We start from the raw sequence: 24,346 nt of genomic DNA on the forward strand, positions 1-24,346 counted from the left end.
CTTGAAAACTATGCAAATGTAATCTATGCATTATAAAAATGAGAATTCTAACTATGCAAATGTAATCTATGCAAGAGAATTTTTCAAAACAAACACAAGATGATTCCAAATTAGCGAAAGAACAACAAGACTATTTTCTTTCACCAATGTAATTAGAGAACCAATCGAGTATAAGTAAAGGAAATTGGGTGAAAATTCCAAAGATCAAAAGTGACGACACTTAAAGGCGATTAACACTGGCAATTGAGTAGGATTCTTTTTTGCAAAAATGAAAGCAAAATTATGCTAAAATTGTTAAGAAACTGAGACAAACCTCTCAGTAATGACCAAAGGAACTCAGATTAAGAATTTCTCAAAAAGAAAATTCAAAACACCCAATCAAATTGGCAGAGACTCTATAAGACTGTAAACAAGTTCTTAAAAAACAAAAAATCTTGACTTAAATCAGAGAAACCCAAGCTTTTTCAAAAACTTTACAGGATTGCATAGGTCACTAGTTAAATTCAGTGCAGTTGCATAATAGGCATCGCAGAAAACTGTGCTATGTTGCTTAAGGAAAACTGTGCAGACCTAACAAATTAAGAAAAAATAAAAAACAAAGGTCTCAAACCAGAAATTTCAATTCTTAAAAGGGTCTAAAGGTGTCAAGGGTCACAACAAGACACAATGGAGCGCTCTCATTCCCTAGCGTAGTTGTCAATTCGTTATTGCGGACTAATCATTCTTGCGGACAAGAAGGATCTCCCTAGATTTCCAACAAAACCTAGTAACAAACATCAAAATAATTGCTACCTTTCCTTAGCCTATCATTGAAACATGAAGCATATAGTATGCGAAGAATCACTTACCTATTAGCGATGTGCTTGTAGAAGTCCTTTCAGTGCTTTCCATAGACAACTTTTCGTCAATGCCTTGGAGGCTTTTCCAATGCTTTCCACAACTTCTCCATGATGCTCCAAAAGAGATCGGCATAGACAAAAACATTCAAAGGGATCAAAGCATCTCGCTTATAAAATCAAAGGTAAATGAAATCCATAAGTTAACATACAACTTATAGTTGAATCAATAATCAGTTATAAACCACACGAGTGATCAAGGAATCTCGCAAATAACATCAAAATAGACGCATTTAGGAAAGAACAACTACTTTGTATTGAATTCAAAGGAGAATAAGCTTACAACCTGGTTGCCTTGATGTCACAAGCCTCTTCCAATAGTCTCCGTTCTTTCCCTTGATGTCAAGCTCTTCAGACCCAAAATTAGCAGCATAGGTTTACAAATTCAAGTCTCCCCCCTTCCTCTAGTCTTGTGCTCAATTTATAGGCAAGAGGAGGAGGTTTCTAGTTCCTCTTCTCAAGGGATATGATCCTTAAGAGGAGGATATTAGTTCCATGTGGCATGAACCAAGGGATGAGGCACAGGTATGTGGTAGTTCGAGTTTCTAATTTGGATAAGATTCCTCCTTCAAAGCTTCTAGAACTTGCTTTTTTATTTTTATTTGCATGAACAGGATTGCGCAGTTTACAATGGAAGACAATGCACATAATTGCGTAGGCCACAATGGTAAAAACTGCACATGCGCAAGTAATGGCTAGGAAAACTATGTAAATGCTCAAAAATGGTTTTTAAGCAGTGCAACCCAAAATTCCTTTTGTCCCTGGTATTGTTTTACTTCAAGATTCATAGGGGATTCACTTGAGACACTCATCGGATGGCGAGAGATCTGAATTGACATTCATGGTGGTAAAATTTAGTGTAACATGGTGGCGAGATTCTGCAAACCCTATTGCCCGTCATGTATCTCTTTTTTTCAGGAGATCTTATGATGTTCATTTATTTGACCATATGAATTTTAAATTCTAGCTGTGGATTTTTTTCTCAATTCTCCAGTGTCAACGTATGATAGTCAAATTTTGTTTTCCAAGAGAAGTTATTATCTATTCTTGTTATAAAGATATACAAAATCTGAGATACATATTGTGGTTCTATCAGCGCGACGCAAGGCAGATAGAAAGGATGGCAATAGAGAAAGAAGCTGAAAATTCCTATGACATGGAAGCTATGCTAATGCCATTGCGTGAGTTTATTCATCATCCTTTGGCTCATGAAATTGTACACAATGGAGCCACATTTCAGGTAATGATGGTCTAGTCTCTAATACATTCTACTTTTAATTGTCTACTTCTAACAATTTTTATGTAGTGTGCTATAGACTATTACCCTTGCTGATAGTATTGCTAGAAATACATGCAGACACATCATGCATTCCCCATTTGTTACATTATTTATGCACATGTCCACTGGTGCCATTGGTGCTTTTTGATCCTTTTTGTGCATTAGTGTAATCTATTTCTTCTTTTTTCACCAATGGCTGATTTTCTTTACATTTATCTACTATCATAAATTATTGTTCATCATTGGGAGTCTATCTAGATGGTAAAAACGGTGATGCTTTGTTTTCTCTGCCCAATATAATAATGTTACAAGCATGTTTTAAACTGAAATGGCAATTATGGTTTTTAGAATATTGTCTTATGATCATTTTTTGTCAGTCTGTCAAACACAATTCTTTTTTGTGGAACAAGAACAAATTATGGCCATACCATGTCGTGGGCAGATCTCTGCCATTTGAAAATGAAAAATTTGATATTTGGTGTTTCTGAAAAAATGCTAGCCTAATGACCTTCTAAAACCAATATAAAACAACCGATAATAAGAGAAAGTTAAGACTACAATCAAAGGGAAGTAGAGATTGAATCATGTGGAGTTCGTTATCTGTCGCATTTCTTGACTTGATTAAGGAGAAAGAAATATTAAAGTGGCTTTGGTCCCCCAGCACTTTTAGGTTTTATTTATTTATTTTTTCCTTCGAATGAACTTTGGATAAATTTAGTTTGCAGTCACCTTCAATGTCATACTACAGATGGGCTTTAACTATTCCCATCGACATTTTTGAGTCATTTGTAAATATCAGTAATCTTTTGTTTAATATTTTTTTATTTTATTTTAGATATTTGAACTAAAATAATTTTTTTAGCAACTCGTATGTTTACAACTTACATTTGTAAATGCTTTCAAGTTCGAATGTGTTGCTATTGTGTCAAAAATACTTCTTTTGTTGCATTTGGAAGGGGTCGGTTTGTAACATCTATTGGATTCTGAACTGTACTGGCAGACGACACATAGTGGGATATGGGGAACCCTTTTTTTGGGTCGATTTTCCAGTTTCTTGGATTCATAGTGTGCCAAGGCATTACACTGACTAGAAAACCCAATCTTTTATTGGATTCTGAACTGCACTGGCAGATGACATATAGTGGGACATGGAGAAACCCTTGTTTTGGGTCAATTTTCCGGTTTCTTGGATTCATAGTGTGCCAAGGCATTACACTGACCAGAAAACCCATTCTTTTGTAACCCAAGGATTGGCATATCCATTAGCAGAAATGCTGACTGAACTTTTTAAATGCTTATTACTTACATCAGTGGTTGCAGGAATCTTCAGTCTTTGACCTTTTTTGTTTTTTCATGGTGGGCATACTAGCAAGTCATTAAAAAGTACAATGGATCCAATTCAGTGGTCATTAAAAGGTATGATGCATTGAGAATTTCTGAAGGATTTAACTTGTTTCCAGTGATTGCTGAAAATAAGGAAACTATTTGCCACTAGCTAGTCATTTCTCTCCACAAACTGTAAGAGAAAATTTCATGGAGACTGATCCATCATCATGGAGATTATTAGTGTCATTCCATCAGAGGATGTATTCAAGATGAACGTTGATATTCTCGGACCAATATGGTGTGATTGTTGTTGGAGTTTTGACCATCCGCTCATTCAGTATGATTCGCATAAGTTGGACTCCATCCTGCATCTATGCCATGAGCTTTCTCTATACTCAATGCATGTGCGTGTCTTCCAACACTGGGGGTCAGTGGATTCGGAGGTTGCTTATTGTTTGGTTAGTGGAGGTATCATATAAGTTATGTGTGTTTGTGTGGCTGGTTATCTACCAGGATTTTCCATCCAAGGCCCAGTTGGTGAAAAGTGGTCACTCTGATGATCTCTGTCCTATTTGTATCCGTTTCAAAATGATGAAGCATATATTGTGGGATTGCTAGTTTGCTAGGTGCTATTGGTACCATGTGCAGATGTAGCATTCGACTCTTCTTCAAAGTTCAGGGGAGAGTTCACTGGCATGCAATTTTGTTTGGTGTCTGCAGGTCTTTGGTTCATTCTTCTTTCAGTAGCACTTGGCATTGTAGGAGGTTTTTGCATTGTTTGCCCATTGGAAATTTGTTGTAAGTGTGTTTTTAATATTTATGAATGATGTTAGCCCTTTGTAAACATTTTTTCATATGTAGAAGGATGAGGTATGCATGCAATTGTTGGGTAAGTGTTTCTTGCTCACAAAAAATGCCAAGCTACTGGAGCTTGATGCATATCCAAACCTTTTTTATGCTTTAGTAGCATTGAGGAATAGGATATAAGTGCCATTGTTCATACCCTTCCACCCATTTTCTTTCACTTCATTGATGTAAATATTGGGTAACCATGGTAAATAGACAGTGGTTTAGAGCAGTGAGAATTCAACGGAGAATGGGGAGAATTTTTGTGAGTTAATCAATCTACCAAAGATATCCCTTGCAATGAATAGTAGCCCTGAAGAAGAGGGAAATGCAGATAAGTGATCCCAAATTTATTGCTGTTGTACGATCATCACTGTACATTGTCTTTCTCAAGCAACCGATGTTAGTTTGTCTGTCTAGGGAAGTTTATGATTTGGCTAGTGTTCTTGGCTGGTAATTATGTATGCCGCCTCATTTTTGAAACTATTCTCTTGTAGGTCTCCTATTATTAGATATCTCCTATGTAGTAAATAATGAGCAGGAGTTGAAAATTTTACTGAATATGAATGGATGATTTAAGCTTATATGTAAAAGTGCAAAGCATATGAAAGTATGTAAAGTTATATCCAAGATGGAACCATCGAGAATGGCTGTGATTCTCATCTTCTGTACGTCTTGTCTTATGATACAAATATACTAATGCTTTTGTAGAAAACAAACAAAGTTCAAACACAGTTACACAAGTGATAAATCATAATGCAAAAGGAAGAGTAGATCAATAACTTTTAAATTTTATTGCTTGCATTTGTTGAAGTTTCTAAGTTTACTTAGTTTAGAAACCCTTCATGCACTTTTTCTGATTTATTTCTACCTACTTGTTATTTTTCTTTAACAAGTTATTTACAAAGTAAATACTGAAAATAAATACCAGTGCATGTTCAACATATTACAGATCAGCGACTAAAAGAAACAAGAACAAACACACCACATGACACCATTATTTTTGGACCAATGTCCCCGAAAAAACCCAATGCGGGTAAACTAGTGTAGCTATCTGAGGGTTTTCTTATTAAGCAATATCAGAGTACAATCTGGGTGCTGTAACTGGCCTACCCAACATAGAATTTCCTTAGCAACTATACCTCACAGTTTGAAAGAAATCTCCTGGCTGAAACCTCGGAAAACCCTTTCGGCAGCTCCTCAGCACAAAACTGCTCCTGCAACCCCAGCATTTGCCCAATTTGGACTGCGTCAGCCCCTTTCTGTCTCACACTGGCCCTGCGTCAGTGTTTCTTGGCCTGCGACAGCCCCTTTCTATCTCACGCTGGCCCTACGTCAGCCTTTCTTGCCTTGCGTCAGCCCCAGGAGGCCTTGCGTCAGCTCTGGGAGCCTTTGCATCAGCTATGTTGGCCCCTCTGGTGCTTTGCGCAGCACTTGGCTGCCTCTGCGTGGCCCTGCGTGAGCCCTTGCTGGCTCTGCATCACCCTCCTTGGCTGCTGCGCTGCTCTCCCGACACAATCTCCGCCTTCTCTGTTTTTTTGTACTCAATACCCCTCAGCTGCTCTCCCGATCATTGATTCTATCTCTCTTAGCAAACCCCGCTTTAGAGAATTGAATCACTGATCATCTGGTATGCCCTCCAAGTGTCCCTCAAGCCTCCTCTTATACTTTTCCTGTTGACATATCAACGACCGATATTAAGTCCCTAATCAACAACTAAGATTAGATCTAGCTTGATCCATATCTTTTGGACCATTCTAACACAGATTCATATTAATACACATTAATATTTTATTTTCCCGAAGTTTAGACTTATGGACTCCATTAAAAATAATAATTATTTTAATATCTCCTGATCTGTTTAGAATCTGCCCAAACCCTTTCTGGGTATTGGAGATCTCATGTGCCCCAACCTCTCCACCAAATTTCGTGGCTAGAGCACATTTGATGCTACCCCAAATCAACACTCCCTCTTAGCGAGGACTATGCTCTAGCAATACTCCTCACTGAGTATTACTCTAATCATCTGGCATCAGTACCTGTGCTGATGCTAGGCCTTCCTGCCCAACATCCTCTGCACTGCTGCCGATGGTTCTGCCACTGCCACTACTACTGCTGCATCTGTACGACAGTTCCCTCTACATCCGTGCTGCTGTTGGTCCTTTCTCCCAGCACTGCGTCTGCACTACACCTCCTCTCATCATGTTGCATCGTGTTGCCCACTACTGCATTGCAACTCAGTTACTGAGAAGTAAGTAACTGATCCTCCAACTGACCTCCCTTTTGGGTTAGAAACACCCACTGCTGCTGAAGCTCCCTCTGTCGCTGACAAGTGCTCCCTCTCTGACCTCTGCGTTGCTGCAACAACTCCCTTCATCTCGCACTGTTGCACACCTCTCTGTGCCTTCCTGCACTGGTGCAACACTCCTATGCCTCTCGCACTGCTGCAGCCTGCTAGCTCTGCGTTGTCGCAGGACTCTTGCACTGTAGCTCTCTCTGCCGCTCCATCCGCATCTGCTCTACCCACCCAGCCAGTCCTGCTTCTCCTCGTTGGGGCTCCCATAGCAAATTCTAATCCAAGAGTCTGGGTACCTCGAGGATCCTACCTCTCATCGCCTGTAGTCCGCCTGACTACAGCTCGATGTCTCCCCACTTCTGCTCAAGTGGTGCGTGTGCATTCATGGCACAATCATCGTTTGTCAAAACTTCCTTCTCTGCCCGTGCCGACACTGCCTTAGTCTCGGAAGACTCTCCCTTACTCTTCTTCCTTGGGCACTGGGTCGCATAATGACCCATCTCCCCATAGCAGAAGCACTTGATCTTGGAGAGATCTTTCTTCTTCCGCTTCTCCTGCTTTCCCTCAGATGCTAGGGCCGCATCCTCCTCCTCCTCCTTGACCTTGATCCCTTTGTTGCTGCTACATGTCTTTGATTGCCGTCCGATTTCTTCCTGGTGAAGAGCTGCCCACATCTCGTCCCAAGGTAGGAGAGTCCCTCTGCCCATGATGCTCTGGACAAACACTTCCCACTATTCTGAGACATCATTTAGGGCTGTCCTCACCATAAGCTCATGATCCCGTGTTGCTCTTATAGCAGTCAACTGGTCTCAGATCTCATTCAGTCCTCCGAGGAAAGTGTCAATCAATTGACCCTTCTTCATCTGATACGACCTCATCTAGTTCCCGAACAACATTCTTCTCTGCACAAAAGTATGCTGGTACAGGTTCTTGAGAGCCTCCCACATCTCATCTGCCGTTTCCTTCTCGGCTATATGTGGTACCACATGATCCTTGACCCCGTCAAGGATAATGCACTTGGCCCTCGCCATTGCCTCTTCGTACTTGTCATTATCATTAGGGTCGGCTGGGATAACTACTACCTTTAAGGCGAAGTTCTTGACATGATTCCTGTCAAACACTGATAAGATTTTGGCCTTCCAGACTACGAAGTTCGATGCTCCGTCCAGTCTATCCTGGTCTCTTACCCCGTGTGGTGCCATAACGCTCCTCTACTTCCCTTCTGGAAGTTCTCTGTTCGACTCCTCTGAGTCTCTACTTCCCATCTGAAAGTTCTCTTTTGGACTCCCTTTGAGTCCTGATTTCTCTCCAGGAAATCTTTCTGCCACTTGTCGAGATGCCCCTTACTTTGATCGTCTTGTGCAACTACACTGCTGATCCGGGTTCCTCGGCTAGAAACCCTCGGCAACAACTCCTCTGGCTTTTCTCTGTCAGGTACTATTCTGACTACAGTACCTCACTAGCTCCACTCTGCAATATTCCTGCAGCCTTATAGACCCCAGCAATTGCCTCTCAGTGAACTGCGTCAGCCCCTCTCTGCCTCACGCTGGCTCTGCGTTACCCCGGATGGGTCTGCGTCAGCCCTAGGATGTCCTGCGTCAGCCCTCTGGCCCTCTGCGTCAGCAACGCTAGCCTCTCTAAGGCTCTGCGTAGTTCCCGACTTCTTCTGCATGGCTCTAGCTAGCTATGCGTCACACTTCCTTGGTTTCTGCTCTGCTAGAAACAACTTCTATCACCTCGGGACAACTGTTTTCTGCTGCTATTGCTCCGCTCGGCTGATGTCTTTTAGTCCTCTTGTGATCTGCGATCATGCTCTGATACCATGTTGAAGTTTCTAAGTTTACTTAGTTTAGAAACCCTTCATGCACTTTTTCTGATTTATTCCTACCTACTTGTTATTTTTCCTTTAACAAGTTATTTACAAAATAAATACTGAAAATAAACACTAGTGCATGCCCAACATATTACAGATCAGAAACTAAAAGAGAAAAGAACAAACACACCGCATGACACCATTATTTTTGGATCAATCTCCCCGGAAAAACCCAATGCGGGAAAGCTGTGCAACTATCTGAGGGTTTTCTTATCAAGCAATATTAGAGTACAATCTGGGTGCCGTAATTGGCCTACCCAACAGACAATTTCCTTAGCAGCTATACCACATAGTTTGAAAGAAATCTCCTGGCTGAAAACTTAGAAAATCCTTCCGGCAACTTCTCAGCACAAAACTGCTCCTGCAACCCCAACGTCTACCCAATCTGGATTGCATTAGCCCCTTTTGTCTCACGTTGGCCCTTCGTCAGTCTTTCTTGGCCTGCCTCAGCCCCAGGAGGCCCTGCGTCAGCTCTGGGAGCCTTTGCGTCAGCTACGCTGGCCTCTCTGGTGCTCTGCGCAGCACTTGGCTGCCTTTGCGTGGCCCTGCGTGAGCCCTTGTTGGCTTTGCGTCACCCTCCTTGGTTGCTGTGCTGCTCTCCCGACACAATCTCTGCCTTCTTTGTTCTTCTGTACTCAATGCCCCTCAGCTACTCCCCCGATCACTGATTCTATCTCTCTTAGCAAACGACGCTCTAGAGAATAGAATGACTGATCATTTGGTGTGTCCTCCAAGTGTCCCTCAAGCCTCCTCTTATACTTTTCCTGTTGACATATCAATGGCCGAGATTAAGTCCTTAATAAACGGCTAAGATTAGATCTGGCTTGATCCATGTTTTTTGGACCACTCTAACATAGATTCATATTAATACACATTAATATTTTATTTTCCCTAAGTTTAGACATAGGGACTCCATTAAAAATATGAATTATTTTAATATCTCTTGATCTGTTTAGAATCTGCCTAAACCTTTTATGGGTATTGGAGATTTCATGTGCCCCAACATCTCCACCAAATTTCGTGGCTAGAGCACCTCCGATGCTACCCCAAACCAACAACATTATGCCCAATTTATAGGTTTTATAATGGTGGGTAAGGGGATTTATAAGGTATCAGAATTTAGAATCCATTTGTGTTTTTCTTTATTAATGGTTGTCAAGTTTGAAGAAAAATCTTACCCTTTGGCCTTGCCAAGCTGTTTGTTGAGACAAAGTTTTCAACATTGGTTTCAATCTCCTATTACTTCTTTTGTGGCAAGTGTCGGTAATGATTACAATAATTCATAAGAAGATGCCAATTAAATCATAGTGGAAAAGTAAATACATGTGAGTAGAAGATACAGAGTATTTTCTATCTAGGGGTCTATTTCATTGGCATGAATACCACCATGAGTGAGGTATGTGTATTATGAATTTCAACTCAATGAATCCACTTAGAGAAATAGTACATACAACAGTGTAACTGCTGAATAGGTGTCCTACAAAAGCAACGCAGGAGATCACTCCAAGAGAGATTTCACTTGGTAGCAGTCATCTTATTTGTTGGTTTAGAAGCATATCCATAAGAAAAGAAAACAAAATTGGATGAAAAATTTAGGAAGTTGATGTTTGTTAGTTATAATGACCAATGCAAGCTTACCGGTTGATAGATGTAACAAATGACAAAGTGACAATCAATCAGGATGTCATGGTACATGAAAGTGTGGGTATTTTTCAGATTTATTCAGATCTGAAATCTGATCCTGTAACTTGATGCTGGTTGCTGTTTTAAGGTTGGAAATTCAGTGATGTTGCATGGCAACGAGGTGCAAGATGAAGGCCAGTCATCAGTACCTGTTGTGTGAGGTTGAAACTGTTCCAACTTATGAAGGGATCAGCTCTGATTTGGAGGGAGAATCAACAAGAAAAGGTCCAAGTGTTATTAAAATAATTTGGGGAATGTGCTGTTGGAGTAACTTCCTCAACTGTGAGAGGAATGACCAAGTGGGAGACCAGAAAAGGAATGAAAGAACGATGCTTGTTTTGCCTTATTTATGACGTGGTAAAGTCTTTAGAACACCAACGCCATGAAAAAGATGAGTGGGAGAAACCACTCAAGGAGAGTGAATGAAGAGTTGCTTCTACAGCGAAGTAGGAAGGGATAATCCTAGCCATGGGAGTTTACTTTGGTGGTTTGAGTAACCTTCCATGACATATGGACATTGATGTCAGGATTTGAGAAGTTTGCACCTTGGAGACCTCCCATGTAGTCGTTGGAGCATATTTTAGTGAACTATCCTTCCTTTTTGACCTCACTCGTGCCACAATTTGAACTTTCCACTCTTTGAACATGGATGTCAGCACTCTTGTTGACCATTCTTCGTTAGATAGGTTTCTTGGCATGTTTTGAGGACATTCCTCTTAATTCTAGACCTTTCTTGTTCAAACCCTCACTAGGGTTTATAGACCAACATACTGATTGTAGTTTGATAAGATTTTTCCCTACAGTCTCTTCTCAGCTTGCTACGGTTTTGTAAACCCTAGAATCTCAATCTGCAAGTGCCCAAATGCCAAGACCCTAGATTCTTTACGTCATCAATTAATCAATAGTTAACCTTGACTTCATCAAGCCAAGTAACTTGGCTTCTTAGATTTCAATAGCCAAGCACATATGACATTGATACTTTTAGAAGTTCAAATGCCCTTAGTAACTCAACATCTTTTAGTGTAAAGTCCTTGACTTTTAATGATGGGGCAGCATTCGATCTCACAAGTTAGACTTCAAATTGTATTGATCAATAGGTTTCTGCCACAAAATATCAAACTTTCACAATTTTGTCTAACAAGCTCAAGAAATGTTCTCCAATTCTTTGTCTTCCTGCTAACAAATTTGCCTTGTCAAAAGAGAGGAACAAAACCTCTTATATAATGATTCTTCTCATCTTGTTTTTGACAACACCTAATGTAATTCCTTCATAATATAGTAGATCTCATTCTCTTAGTGACAAACTTCGAATTTGATCTCCTTCTTGTAGCATTATTAGCTTGGATCACTTCACAATAGTATAGCCAAAGATGAGATTTGAATCATCCACAGACGTTGGGCCCACTATAGACCTCAAGATTTCCAACTCGCAACCCTTGCTACATTCCTTTCTCAGACTTCAACCCTTTCCCAGACTTTGGTCACTTTACAAAACTGAGACTTTCCTAAACTCGGCCTGTTCTAAGCTTGTAGCAATTGTCCTTTCATCCTTCTCGGCAAAAAGACCTCTATTATCCCTTCATTGTCCACAGGGACACTTGAATCTCTAACCCACACCCAAACAAGCCTTCGACCTTCTTGTAGCAACAAAGTAGGACCCTCAGTCCTTCTCCTACAATGGAGATATCTCGGCCCTTGTCATTATTCATAATAGAGGTAATGTTAGGCTTGTTCTAGGCCTTTTCTCCAATAGGAACTTGGATGCCAACCATAGAAAAGTTTCCTCACAAACTCGGCTTCTTGAACAGGTGAATAAGTCCTCCATAAGCTTGGCTAGATCTTAGAGACAAATTTGGACCTTGTTTCAAACTGCTCTTTAATTCCTAACTCTGATACCATGTTGAAATTCGAGTACAAGCTAGAATTTCAAATCTTGATAATTACTTGTGAAGATATTATTGTCCCTTTTTAGCTTTTCCTTATTATTCATCAAGCAATTATCAATTTAACCATTCAAGTACAAGAAAATAAAGATCACATTGCACAAGAGACAAGAGACAAGATCATAGTGCACAAGATATTCAACAAGTCTAATCACAAGATGCCTGTCCTTAGATACCATGTCCCACAGAGATAGAGTGCCTCAGAAACTCGCATAACAAAAGAAGAAATAGTGTCTCAAGTAGCTTGCTTTCCATAGAAGTATAGTTGCACAAAAAGCTCAGATACCATAGAAGTATATGTGCCAGAGAAAGTTCACTTTGTTTTGAAGAATAGAGCCCTAGGTAGTGTTACCCACCATTTTGTAGGTGATATCCCTAGAAGAAATTTTTTCTCCAAGATGGTCCTTGGCCGGTAGCCAACAACCCCTTGCAGCCACCAACTAGCTTGTTGTACCACTTCTCCGCCACCTGAGCCAGCCATGTGGTCCCTCGACCATCTACCATGATCATATGTTTGAAGGTGGGCCTCCCAAATCTAAAGGTATGCCTTGTCATTTGGTAATTTAGCATTGTAGTTTGCTTATCATGGACACTTATGGGCATGGATTAATGGGGGGATTCGGCGGAAAGAATGGGCTAGGTCTGTGCTTTCGTCCCCTAGACCCCTTTTGGATGTTAACCTCAAATTCTAGTCTTGTGGGATCTCTTTTACTAATCTTTTAGCTTTAGGGATGGTATTACATGGAAAACCCTGATTTTGGTTACGTGGTCCCGCTCCCTCATCCATATATATTACTCCCCTTTCACTCATTATAACCCCATTAATCATTTCTCCCACCCGGGTCCGCATTCCTCCAATGGGTCCACATAGGGCTAACTTTCCCCTTCCCCTTTGCCCACACCTTGGGTCGGGCTTGGAGTGATGCCTCGGAGGTTGATGCAGCTGAAAAGAAAAGTAAAAGCATAATTGGACACATTCAATAAGAAAATGTACCGCAAAAAGCAAAAGATGGCTGGGACAAACACATTTAGCATGTGGGAAAAATCCAATACATGAGCTCTTCCCCATCATCGTGGCCGTCACTTGGGTTCCTATATGCCCTAGATGAGCTTCCTTTATCATTTAGGAACCCATGATTGTCCCAACCCCTGGTGGGCAATGAACCACCCTACCTTAAAAGGGGTATCCACTGCTATATCTCACACATCATGATCTTATCCCTTGAGCTCCGAGCAGTTAATTAAAGAAAAATCATAAAAGGAAAAAGGCATGTGAGGAAGGGTGGAAAAATCAAGGCTAGGGCACCTCATGTACCACGATTGCTCCCTCCTATATATTATATATATCCAAGTGTGGACTTCCCTTTTACTAGCTACTCTTGTACCTCGACATGTGGCCCAGGGCTGTGCCTTTTCATTCCCTACTCAATTCATCTATTTATCACATGTCACCACCTTTTAATGGATGTACCTTCGACATATAATCCCCTTTAGAAGTAGAAACCACCCAATGGGACACTTGTTTAACCCCATTTGGAGCTTGGAGAAATCTAGGGCATTAGCATTAGGTGATTTTTCTTCCATTGGTGACTGCCTGTGAATGCTTTTTACTTCTTTAGATTAGGATCTTCTTCATGTTAGATTATTGGTGTTCTTCTTCATCAAACAATAACCAATACATGAACATAAATACACAAGAGACGCAACATGTAGGCTATAAGCCAGGGCTAAAACCTCTCACTCTTTGAGAGGAAAACCCGCACAAATTCTTCTTATAGAGATTCCAATTGACGAATACCAAGACCAAGACTCTTGACCTAGTATCTTCTCCACGATCAAGACACAAGTCCTCTTCTTTGTCAGTCTCTTCTTCGATTCTCTTCCACTTTGATCTTCTTCGCATGTAGATATTCCACATGTGATAGTACCGAGACTTTGTCACATACTAGTGATCATCTTTTTGAGATAGCACCAAATCCTCTTTGCTGTAGGACAAAGATTATATTGAGATCATTACTGTGGTATCTATCAATCTGTGATCTTCTTATTGTAGCACCAAGACTCTCCATCTGAATTACTCTCCTTGAGATTGGCCCTTAAACCAATCCGAACTAATCTCCGCATCCGAATTCCTGTAGCCTTTTACTGAACTTGATAGCCAAAGTTTTAGAGATATATACATGAACTTCACTCTGCTGTTGCCCATTTGAAAAACACAGAGATATACCTTGCTGTCTTTACTTATCCAAATTTTGAACTATGATTTGACATTCGAACTTCTTCATAATTGATCATCGAAACAGAGGAATCCAAACTTTCTTTGTAGACATTGTTCACTGAAATCTTAGAGCTATGCGAAGTCTAAACTGCTCTTATCCGAAGTGCCTTCACACCTATTTATAGTGGTTGGTCCCATAAATAAGCCGACCTATACATATCCGAATAGGTGTGTCTATTTGAGGTGAGCCGACATGAGTTTGTCTCCTTATTTTGAAACCGACGTGAAGAGAGGACTGTATGCTTGTCATTGGAGGGCTACATAGACTTATATACAATTTTACACATGCTCAAAAGAGCTCTTCATACATGACATTGACTCTTTGACTCAATGATAAATCCTAAGGCTCTCAATGGGAGCCATCTAAAATAAAATCACTTGCTCATGAAACCCATGAAGCAAGGCTTACAAAAATAATTTTATTTTCTTCATTTCATCATTTACAAAGATCATAATTACATGTCATTATGAAGACCGAACCTAGTTACACTTTTCAACACTCCCTCTTAACTAGGTAGGTATTGATAATGGTACTTGGTCATTCTCAATATGAATAATTTCTCATAAGAAGAATCGGATTGGTAACCCATCTGTATAGCATCATATCAACCAACATTTTCACATAGAAAGGCCTTGACTAACAACTCTATCTCTCCACAAGATCAGAGCATAATGCTGGCGAGACCAATGATTTATAGACACCATAGTCATTGTCTCTCCTTCGAATACACCCACACGGGTTCATAAGGTGTGTTCGAACAGGACTATTCCTATCATGGATTCCCAGTACTCCAAGAATATCGGTCCTCATGATTACTCTTATCTTGGATGCCCTATCTCATCCTCAAAGAGTATCGGATGCCAGATGATTACCCAATCCTCCATTTTGTGTTCCCAAGTGAAGACCAAAATGTTGTGTCTATCTCTCCCTCTCTATTAGGGAGGATACCAAGTTTCTATCAATCAAGAAAACTTGTTTACAAGCTCCCTCTTAGCTAGGGACCTGCAATAGCTCCTCATGTGGAGATCATGGAACAATGAATTGATTGAAGAGATCCTTCCTTCGATGTCATGAATTTATTCTTCGTCATGGAGTCTTCATCTTTTGGGACTTCTTCATAGGGCACAGACCATCCATCACTTTCACGAGTCAGTCATGTCATCATTCCTTCCATCTGAAAGTGATTTGTATCTGGCATTGCTTCATGTCATGCTGCCTTCTTTGGAAGGTTCTTACATTCACCGATCTTCCCTTGACAATCTTGCATAAGCCCATCCAGATATTATGTTCAAAATAAGCAATGAACACTTAAATCAAAATTACCTTTGTGATGATCTTTCATCATGACATCTTCCAGTGTGCATCAACATCCTGCATGGTGACACATCTCCCAAAGATATCCATTGTCAAGGGTCTCCATCTTTTTCCAGAGTTCCATCAGAGTCTTCATATCTTTCTAGGAGATTTCCTAGTCAAACCTTCTTGGTCTTTTCGATGTTGATTGCCTTTATCATCATTGCATATTTCACGATCTCTTCCTTCCTTTCTTCACACATTCCATTCCCAGGAGCTTCCAATCAGAGTTCCTTAATTGTAGTCAACCACCTCATACTTTATATGAGGACATATTATGTTAATTTCATCTAGTGTGACTTATGCATTCCTGCATCCTTTCAGAGGAGGAGATCCTTTTCCCTTGATCATGCTTCTCAAGATATATATAGTGATCCATGTTACTTGCAACCATATGACATGATATTATAATATTAAATACAAGCATACATACCTCATTTACCTTTAGGTCATCTAGGGTTGATTCAACAACTTCCTTGATTGAAGATATTTTCAACCCCTTGATCTACTTCATCTCTTATGTCATCATACCATCATCCCATGAACTCCATAAGTTGGAGTTCTTGATGAAACACTTGCTTCCTCTCTAGATCGGTGAACCCTCCGATGAGGATTCCATCAGAGAATCTTGAGGATCTTGCATATCCCTATCCGACAGATGTCTCCTTTTTGACTTGATATATAATGAGCCTTGTTCTGGATGACTTCTTCCTTTTCTTAAGTTTGTAATGAGGTTCCCAAGACCTAAATCTTTCATAATTGATTGCCATGGATTTTTTTCTAGACATCCTTTGTGTTTCCTATGGTGATGTCATGAGCTCTTGTTTCTAATGCTTCCATGATTTTACGATGCATCTTATTATTTATTATAGCCATATCCTATAACATAAGATTTAGAAGCTATGTCGAGACCTTTTGTGAGGGAGACTATCTCAGTCATAGTAGAGATCTCTTACTTCCTCTTTTCTTGGACTTCTTCTCTTCAACTTCCTCCACTTCTTCGATGATATGGGCTTCTTCTCTTCTTTTGATATTGTCCCTTTAAGACAATCTTTCCTGTAATGTCCATAATTTTTTCATCCATAGCATTGAATCTCAACTATGCTCTTCTTTCTTTTTTGAGGAACAAATTTTCCAAACTTTCCTTACCTTCCTGCAAATGTTTAAGTCTTTTAAGCTTCAACACTTTTCCCCTTGACTTGTCCTTTTCTATCTTGCATAGAAACCACAAGTTGTCGAATGAGGTAACTTTCTTATCCCCATGGACATTTGTTACCTTGTTCATTAGTTAGTGCATTTAGAACAATGATGATTATCTTCTTATCATCTCTCCCAGATCTTACAGTTGAGATCTTATGAAGATATCCCTTCATTCTTTGATACCTTCAATTTTGTGTAGATCAAATCTAAGTGATGTGACCTTCTTTATTGCATCTTCAAAGAATAACTCTACCAACCTATCATATACATCTCCTTGATGTCTCCAATATTGTTATATAGGGATTTTTCACTGATTACATAAGAATCCCTTGAGCCCTTTGATTTGTTTCCATATATTTAGAGGAGACCTTTTCATTGATATATTCAATGACTTCATTTTCTTCAACGATTATTCCTATCCTCCTTTTCCATGCAAGGAATTTCGATGGCCCATCCAGCTTATAGATCTCCTTGCAAACACGAAGTCTTTTTTACTAAATTGATTAAAGAATGAAAGATACTTACTTGACAAGTGAAGATGAAATCTTCAATTTGATCACTTTGATGATAGTTGAAGAAGATGTATTAGTGCTCCCTTTTGGATGATCTTCTTCCAAATGAAGAACCCTTCTTCAGTGAGAGGAGATTTCTCCTTTTATAATGACAATGCCTTTAGATCTAGCTCTCTTGATTATCTTCTCCTTCCTCCTTTCGGTTCTTCTTACGCATTGAGATCATTTCCTTTCTGAGCATAATATGATAGCAACGAACTATTGACACACTTGAGATGGCACTATATTACTATCTTGACACCAAACTGTCCTTTTTGCAACATTAGCAAGACACTGTAATACTTCTCTTAATGGCAGCTCCTTCACATCATTTAGCCGAAATTATAGAGAGACATATTATAACTTCTTTCACTGTGGAGATCCGAACTTTACCCTAAACAAACCCTCACTTTCACTTCTGTTTAGTCTGAATTGTATATTGTGATATGACATCCGAAACTATCCATCAACACAAAGATCCGAATTGTTGTGTGACTGAGCTAAGAGTTTGAATTCATCACTGTCCTCTCCAAGATGATGTAATCTTCAACTTTAAAGTACTTTGAGCTACCTTGCTTTGTAGATAACTTGATGAGGATCTTTGTGGTCTTTTTATGATGACTATAGGATCCAAAACTTTTGCTGTTGTAGACTACCTCTTCGATCTAGGGTTTGATTCTTCAATGTAGATCTTGATCTTTTGCTTTGATAACCTTCGACTTGCTTTGATGCCTTTCTTGAAACTTGATCCTTGAGTGTCTCTTTGATTAGATGCCCTTCCTTTGACTTCAACACCTTAGCTCTGATACCATGTTGAGAAATCTAGGGCATTAGCATTAGGTGATTTCTCTTCCATTAATGGCTGCTTGTGAATGCTTTTTACTTCTTTAGATTAGGATGTTCTTCATGTTAGATTATTAGTGTTCTTCTTTATCAAACAATAACCAATGCATGAACATAAATACAGAAGAGACACAACATGGAGGCTTAATCCAGGGCCAAAACCTCTCACTCTTTGAGAGGAAAACCCGCACAAATTCTTTTTATAGAGATTTCAATTGACGAATACCAAGACCAAGACCGTTGACCTAGTATCTTCTCCACGACCAAGAGACAAGTCCTCTTCTCTGTCAGTCTTCTTCTTTGATTCTCTTCCACTTCGATCTTCTTTGCATGTAGATATTCCGCATGTGATAGTACCGAGACCTTGTCACATACCGATGATCATCTTCTTTAGATAACATCGAATCCTTCTTGCTGTAGGACAAAGATTATACCAAGATCATTACTGTTGTATCTATAAATATGTGATCTTCTTATTGTAGCACTAAGACTCTCCATTTGAATTACTGTCCTTGAGATTGGCCCTTAAACCAATCCGAACTGATCTCTGCATCCAAATTCCGGTAGCCTTTTACTAAACTTGATACTTGAAGTCTCAGAGATATATACACGAACTTCACTCTGCTATTACCCATTTGAAAAACACAGAGATATACCTTGCTGCCTTTACATATCCGAATTCTGAATTATGATTTGACATTTGAACTTCTTCATAATTGATCACTGAAATACAGGAATCCAAACTTTCTTTGTTGACACTGTTCACCGAAATCTCAGAGCTATGCGAAGTGTGAACTGCTCTTATTTGAAGTGCCTTCACACCTATTTATAGTGGTTGGTCCCATAAATAAGCCAACCTATACATATCCAAATAGGAGTGTCTATTTGAGGTGAGCCGACATGAGTTTGTCACCTTATCTTGAAGCCAACATGAAGTGAGGACTATGTGCTTGTTGTTGGAGGGCTACCTAGACTTATATACAATTTTACACATGCTCAAAAGAGCTCTTCATACACGACATTGAATCTTTGACTTAATGATAAATCCTAAGGCTCTCAATGGGAGCCATCTAAAATAAAATCACTTGCTCATGAAACCCATGAAGAAAGGCCTACAAAAATAAATTTATTTTCTTCATTTCATCATTTAAATAGATCATAATTACATGTCATTATGAAGACATAACCTAGTTACACTTTTCAACATATGGAAGGGTAGGCCATTTTAAAGTCCCCACCTATTGTCCATGGTTTGTAAGCTCTTTTAATCGATTTCCTCGATGACTTGTTGTACTGGAAGGCTAGGAGACGCATTGGATCTTATGCAGGATTGCAGGTGGTCTCCATCTTGGGTTTGGTCTCCCTATACATTGTCCTAACCATTCCGAGGGCTGCATTGGTACATGTAGGGTATGTGTTGAGAGCCATGGGCTTCCACAACAGTAGAAAACACTCCATGGATCCCCAAAGATGTTCAGAGATTGCTCAAGATTCACCTATTGGACGAGAAAGATGCCCCTGGTTCACCGTTGCCCAGCCAACCCCATAGTTGTACCATGCACTTGGCAAATGACGTAGGACTTGTAAGCTAATGTGGTATCACTTACACCATCATCTGAGCCCTTATAGATGGTATACAAGCATCGTCAACTTACTTGGAGACCCATGAGGTCACTTGTGTGCCCTCACAGCCATTGGGAACACCACATGTTTATTATGTGGAGAACAAGGGGCCATCCCCTTGTCCATTACTTTTGAAAGTCCAATTCATCATTTTGGCCCTTAGCGACTTCATCAGGCTTCTTAGAGAGCCAACGACATCCATTATCAATCATTTAGACCTCTTGAGAGGCTTGTTATTTTGTTTATGAGCTAGTTTGGTGGGTTTGTCACCAAAGTTAGTTTCTTGCACATTATTATTATTTTATGGGCTAATGTAGGCTCAAATAGGTAAATTGAACTCATTAGGAGAGTATAAATATGAATGATGAGAGTTCATTTCTCATCGTCACTTGGATTAGATCATTCTCTCTCTTGAGAATTTCACATTTCTTTCTTGGAGGACAAATTGGAGCATGGATGAATTTTGATGTTTGGATTGGACTTTCTTATCTTGGAGCATCTTTATTGGCAAATATGTTGATGGTTGTATATTTCTTCAATGTATTCTAAAGATTACTTCGCTGCGTATACGAACCTTGTTCGTTACATTGGTATCAGAGTGACTTTCCATATACCAGGTCTCCTCCCATTAGTGAAAATCCTTAAAGAGTAGGCAGTCTTAGTTGAGGTGACAGTGGGCTAAGTCTCCATTGTTGCCCTTGACCTAGCAGTTGTCCCTATAGGAGTAGCTTTTAGGCCCCCTGCTAGTTTGAGCAGTAACATTTTGGCGCCATTAACGGCGACACAAAATGTGTGCTTTGTTCCCCATACGACATATTGACATAACATTATTGGTGACTCCATTGGAAGAATGAAGCCCTAGTTCTTCATTGAACTTTAAGGTTGATGCTTGTAGGGTGAAGCAAGCATTTTTCTACGCAACTTTAAATTCACCCTGACAACTCCTACATATTTTCCATGTATATCTCAAATAGGTTGTCTTTCTTTGATAAATTTCCCGCTTTGGACATTGCTAGCATCCTTGGGCATCCTAATCATGTCGCAAGAAGGATGGTATATGGGGTGCCCGTGTTTGATGGTGATCCACTCTCCACAATTAACCATGTAGAAAGATTTAATGCACATGCTTCAAGAGAGAAGGTTGTTCACCAAGTTGTCCTAATTTTATTGTTCATGGGATCTCTCAGTGGTCATAACTCGTGGCTGCATGATCATGAACCTAGGAGCATCTCAACTATTGAAGAGTTCGTTGATGGATTTCTTAAACATTTTCTAGTACACCCTTGATTAAGCATCCAAGAGGAAGCCTTCATCGAGCATCATCAAGACATTGAGAATCTAAGTGATGAGTAGGAAGATGAGTCCTGCTTGGGTCCACATGATGAAAAGGATGATTTTGATGACACATGTGTTCAGAAGAATGAGTCTATGGAAAGTGAAGTTGAGACTAACCTTACCTTTCTCAAGGATAGTACTACTGATGATTCTCCTTTTGTGAACCTTGAGGAAGGTGATCCCATTAGCCCCTTAGAAGATGACATTGGAGATTATTTTCATATTGAAAAAGAGAAATGGGAAGTTGTTGGCCCTCAATTTGATTGTGCTCCCATTTATGACACCGACAAGGAGGATGAGGTTGAGAGTGGTCCTCCCTTTCTCTCGAGCATTATTTATGAGGACATATCTATCGATACCCTTGGGAAGGAGAATTATCACTTTCCCTTGCATGAAATATTGGAGATGATTGATTCTCCTTTTTGGGAAGACACTATCTTTGATACCAACAATGATAGGATTGATAAGGCTCAATCAACAATGATGCTCAAGATGGCTTGTAGTGTCAATAAAATTCATGCTACAACAAATACCTACTTATCATCAAAATGATTGCCTATATTGGAATCCTTCTCATCAATGTCACCCTTTATGCATTAAAATAAGATAGAAAAAGCTTCACATGTCAAATCAAGATTTTGTTTGTGTGGTGGGTACATTTTTATTAGGGTAATGATAGAGGAGTTGAACAATAAATACCACTAACATCAAAGTAGATAGAGGGGTTGGTGATCTTGATTAAATACTAGCTCCATATCCTTGTACACGACAAAATCCAATGGGAACATTGCAATCCCCTAATCCTGAAATTGTAAAAATGGTTAAGTACGCTAGATTTTGAGTGGGATCTAAAATTCTACTTTATCTGTATGAAGTCTAATGAGGTCAGAATCACTTTGAAACATCTTGAAACAATTAATGATAATGTTAAAAATCTAGAATTTAACATTACCATTAATTGCATAGCATTAGTGGAGCCCTTAGGGCTGAATATAAGGTTTGCCCAACTCATATATATATATATATATAAGATTTGGATGGTCTTTGGTTGCATTGTACAAAATTAGTTGATTCCATACAAAGCTGGCCAGTTCTGTACCAATAACATTTGTGCGAATGGTTGGGCTAGTCCGGTCCCAATAACATTGTCCTAGAGCCCATATGCCTTATATTGAGAAGACACTATTCTATCTCCCTTGTGGCACTCTTATAAAATATTAAAACCGTTTTTCTTGTTTTATGGTAAATTGTAGGAAAATCTTGTATTTTTAGCATTGAATGACTTGTTGTTGTATGCCCTAGGGTTAGATATGTTGAAAATGTAGTGAGCAAGGTCTCACGCTTGTGCCTTAGCCAGTGAAGACCTCAAATTGTCCTCAGGAGTTAGACTTTAGTTAGGATGAGTTATTTCCAGTTTACGGGAATAATCATCAAGTTAGCATGCATAGAGTTGGAGCTTCATTTAAGTGGAGTCTTCATTAATTTGACTACAGAACGAGGTGGTAGTTAGCAGTTCAGTTAGAGTGAGTTAGTTTTCAGTCTTGATTGAAGGAAGAGCGAGTTAGTCTGCAATGCTGATTGGAGAGATCACGAGTTAACAACTCCAGTAATGATTGGAAGGAGAGGGAGTAACACTCTTAGTTAAATCACTGTCAGTGCTTGAGTTCTAAATTTTGAACTGGGTCACCTTGTGTGTTTGTATTGGGCCTATAAAGAGAGGTTGAAGGCACAAGTAAATCACAAAAATATATTTGTGCACGAAGTATTGTGACAAGACAGTGCTCATGAGTTAGTGTGAGAGAGCCTTGATTGTGGAGCGTATGAATTGTGTCCTAAGAAATAGGAGGCACAAGTGCGCTAGGATTTATGAGGATTGGTTGTACGCAGGTTTTGTGGAGTTGGGGTCCTAAAAAATAGGAGGTCAAGTGCGCCAAGAAATAGGGCCTGGAATGTGCTAGAAAATAGGAGATTGGCATAAGGAATAAGGAGGTCAAGTGCGCAAGGATTAAGGAGGCTCTAATGTGCAAAGATCAAGAAGAAGAGAGCAGGTTTTGCGGAGTGTTAATTTTTGAGTTAACATGTTCTTTGCTTAGGTCAGTGACTTCATTAATCCATTAGCCCATTATTAATTCCATTAATCCATTAGCAATCACATTAACCATTATCATATGACAATAACTGACAAAAGAAAATCAAACATAAATAAAGAAGACAAGCCAAGATAAGAGGACACCAGATTTGGCGGATGCCAGGGAAAAACCCCAAGATGGGGAAAACCATTTGATTAATTCTTCTTATTATTATATCAAATGTTCAACAGAAATAGAGAGAGACAGAGTAAAAGTCAAAATTGACTTGTCAAATCAGAGTCAAAACAACGCTATCAAATCTGCAGGCAACAATAGTCACATTCTGCCCTAACCAGGAATTCAATGATGGTGAATGCAACAACAAACAATCCTCTATGGAGCTCGGCCAAAGGCAGTGAAACTGGGCCTTCTAAAGTGGTCAAAGTCAACCCAAAACAATCATGAAAAGAATAGTTAAACTTGGTCAAATTCTACGGTCAACCTTGCAATTGGTCCGCGGTCAAAGTTAACAAAATGCCTCAATTCTTGAGCCAATAGATGCGGCTTGCCAAACATGAAATTATGGTACAAAAGCTATGGTCAAAGGAGGTCAAACCACCTTTGGTCAACGCTGGTCAAACCTACAAAAGTCTATGAATTTCGGCCTTGTAATTCGTCCTTCTACTGCCTCACACGTGAGGAAAAGATATGCCCAATAAGCTGTACGAACCAATCAAATGAGGAGAGAGAAGGATGTGTGAGTGAGTGAGGTGCCAAATGAGGTTGGAGGTCTCTCTTATTTATACAAATCATTGAGGGTGAAGTGACATGTCTCTTGGGCTTCATGAGCTTACATGAAGATGTGGCCGACCTTGACAATTTGCACTTGTGTGGGCATAAATTCAAAAACACATTTTTGCTTGTCCAAATTTGATGATCTTTAGGATGATT

General features: G+C 39.6%; 1 pseudogene across 1 annotated transcript in view; it reads left to right on the forward strand.

Annotated features, from left to right (window-relative positions):
* Window positions 1-24,346, forward strand: part of LOC149225161 (protein-tyrosine sulfotransferase-like) — a 300,574-nt pseudogene that overhangs the window by 183,575 nt on the left and 92,653 nt on the right. The window contains exon 8 of the transcript XR_016248251.1: window positions 1,993-2,136. The product of XR_016248251.1 is annotated as a protein-tyrosine sulfotransferase-like (transcript). The remainder of the gene's footprint in view (window positions 1-1,992; window positions 2,137-24,346) is intronic.

The sequence above is a fragment of the Pinus tabuliformis genome, chromosome J (assembly GCF_031772625.1).
Source record: "Pinus tabuliformis cultivar Carrire ecotype Pingquan chromosome J, CPIR1, whole genome shotgun sequence".
In the NCBI taxonomy this organism is placed as follows: domain Eukaryota; kingdom Viridiplantae; phylum Streptophyta; class Pinopsida; order Pinales; family Pinaceae; genus Pinus; species Pinus tabuliformis.